Source organism: Oratosquilla oratoria, chromosome 14 (genome assembly GCF_046742065.1).
Source record: "Oratosquilla oratoria isolate Oo_2021 chromosome 14, ASM4674206v1, whole genome shotgun sequence".
Classification (NCBI taxonomy): Eukaryota; Metazoa; Arthropoda; class Malacostraca; order Stomatopoda; family Squillidae; genus Oratosquilla; species Oratosquilla oratoria.
The window spans coordinates 33,941,280-33,944,392 of NC_134790.1; positions in this window are offsets into that span (position 1 = coordinate 33,941,280).

The following is a 3,113-nucleotide window of genomic DNA, read 5'->3' on the forward strand; positions in this document are numbered from 1 at the left end:
GAGGACGCTGGAGTGGAGGGAAATGGAGGGAGTCGTGTTCAGGGAAAAGGAGGAGACGAAAAGGAAAGGGAGGAGAGGTGAAGGATATGGAGGATGTCAGAGTGGAGGGAAGGAGAGGGAAATGGAGGTAAGTGGAGGGAATTATGTTTAGAGGAAGGGAAGAGACGGGAGGGAAGGGAGGAGTGATGGAGGAATTAGTGTTGAGGAGGGGAAAATGGAGGGAGGACAAAGGGAAATGGAGGGATCTGGAGGGAAATGGAGGAACCTGGGTATACTTGAAGTGATGAGAAGGGAAGGGAGTTGACGGAAGGGGAGGAGGGTGGATGGGGAGTGGATAGGGAATGGAGGAAAACGGAGGGAAGTGGAGGAGAGTTGACTGATGTGGAGTGGCTTTGGTGGATCTATGGGAAAGAGACGTTCAGAGAAGCTTTAGGACAGGAGAGTAAGGAGGGAGGAATGGAGGGTAAGGGAGAGGATGGGAGGAGAGAGAAGGAGAGGGGAGGGGAAGATGAATAAAGAGTATTCAGGAGTATTACCATGACGGGGGTAATCGTTACTCTGAGGCAACAGTAAGAAATTATAATATATGGAAGTAATTGATTACAAAGATTGCATAGGAAAATCATGCCGGCAGGGGACCTTTTGGTCCATAACTAGGTCGGATGCGGGAAAAAAAGTAGATCAATTGATAAAATAGATAAATAGATAATAAATGATAAAAAAAAGAAATTTAACAATAATCTATAATGAATAATGAATAAATTAGTAATAAAATAAACAAATAAATAATAATAAATAGATAAATAAATACAATAAAATAAATGGCAGGCATTACAGCACTGTACTACATTGCACTGCCTCTGCAGGAATTTTATTCCATTTATTTACTACATGGTTGGCGAAGTTGTTTCTACCCACTTCCAAATTAAGTCCACTTTCTGACAGTTTGCGACCATTATTTCTCATTTGATTCGCATTCAATGTCAAAATTTCGTCACTTTTGATGTTTTCAGTTCCCTTTACAATCCTACAGACCTGTATCAAATCACCCCCGAGTCTACGCTTTTTTAGGAAAAACAGATTCATACGTTTTAGTCGATTTTCCTCTGATTTATTTCTAATATTTGGAATCAGTTTTGTGGCTCACCTTTGTAATTTCTAAAGACCAAGTAATCAAGTAATGATTTTGTAATATATGCTTTTAACAGAGTCATCTCATTGTAATTATAGTAATAAATTTAGGCAGATCTAACGGCTTCGGCCATAGCAAGACTTTTTTTATATGGTAATGGAAAAGGAAGAGTTAAAAAAAAATGTTGATTTTTTACCATACATTAAATGAGTCCTTTTATACAGAAATATGAATCCTTTAATTCATTCTGAAAATTTTCTGACAATTTCATTCAATGTCATTCAACTTCATTCACCTAATAGGTTCCATAGTACTTGATAAACAAAATGCAACGACAAATATTAAGATGTGAGAATAAGACAAATGAGGAATGAAGGAGGGAGTGGAAGGAGAAGAATGAAGAAGAGGAGGAGGAGGCGGAGGAGGAGGAGGAGAAGGAGAAGGAGGAGGAGGAGATGAAAAATATGGTTTGAGGAAGAGGAGGAGGATGAGAAAGGAGAGCAAGAAAGAATTGAGAAGCGAATAGAGAAAAATAGAAAAGAGTAAAAAAGAGAATTAAAAGGGGGAGAGTAAAGGAGGAGGATTAGAATGAGAGAGGGGGAAGAGAAAGAACAAAGGAAGAAAAATGAAAAGAAAAAGAAAGAGAAAAGAGTAGGAAAGAGAGAGAGAGAGAGAGAGAGAGAGAGAGAGAATGAGAGTGAGAGACTGAGAGAATGAGAGAAAGGGGGAGGACAGGAGGCAGGAAGAGAGAAAGAGAGAGAGAGAGAGAGAGAGAGAGAGAGAGAGAGAGAGAGAGAGAGAGAGAGAGAGAGAGAGAGAGAGAGAGAGAGCAAAAAATAAAGAGAGAGAGAAAGAAGAGAGATAGAGGAACTGGAGGAAGGGAAGAAATGATAGGGAGAGAGAGAGACAGACACACACACATACACACAAGGAAAGAGATAAAGAGAAAGAAAGAGAGAGAGAGAGAGAGAGAGAGAGAGAGAGAGAGAGAGAGAGGAAATAAGAGTGAGAGACTGAGAGAATGAGAGAAAGGGAGAGGGCAGGAGGCAGGGAAAGAGAAAACGAAAGAGAGAGAGAGAAAGGAGAGAAAATAGACCACAAAGGCCTGCAGCTCTCCTGTGACGAGTGGCCCGCCCACCTCACCATCCCACTTGCGCCTATGAAGCTGCTCAACTGAAGCTGCTGAAGCCTCAACAGCTGCAATATGAACAAATAATATCCCGTTTGTTTCATGTTTCATGTTCAATTGAACAGCTGAAACGGCAACTGAGGCCATTTAAACAGCAGTTGAAACAACTGAAACAGCAGGTGAAACGGCAGGTGGTCAAAATCCGACACAAATGAAACAGATAAAGAAACTAAAGCAATATCTATCCTGTAACAGCTGAAACAGTGAATGAAACAACAAACGAAACATCAGTCACATACACATAATACAGATGTCCCCAACATCACTAATGGAAACCGAAACAGGTGAAACACGATTACTGAAACTTGAAACACAAACTGAAGTTCATGACACTGAGAGACCAGAAATTGAGGCCGAGGAGAAACTTCACCTAAGAAGTCTTCGGGGGAAACTTCTTCTTCTTCTTCTTCTTCTTCTTCTTCTTCTAGGCGTTGTGACGTCACAGGAGAGATTTGAACTCTAACGGATTTTGAGGCCCCGGTAGAGTGTGCTATCCCCTACACCACCACCACGTCCTTCCATGTTACACTCTATCCACTGAATTACGCAAATGAATATGAGGATTGAGATATAAGAAAACAGAAAAAGAGAAAAGGAAAAGGAAAAAATGTTAGAAGAAAAAAGAGGATGTGGCGATTGAAATATATAAAAAGATAAAGATGAAACACCAAAATAAAAGTAAAAAGAGAAATGAGAGAAGAAGAAGGAGGAGGAGGAGAAAGCATAGGAGGAAAAAGAGGATTTCGAGACTAAAAAGAGAAAAAAGAAGAGCAAGGAAAACAGGAGGAAATG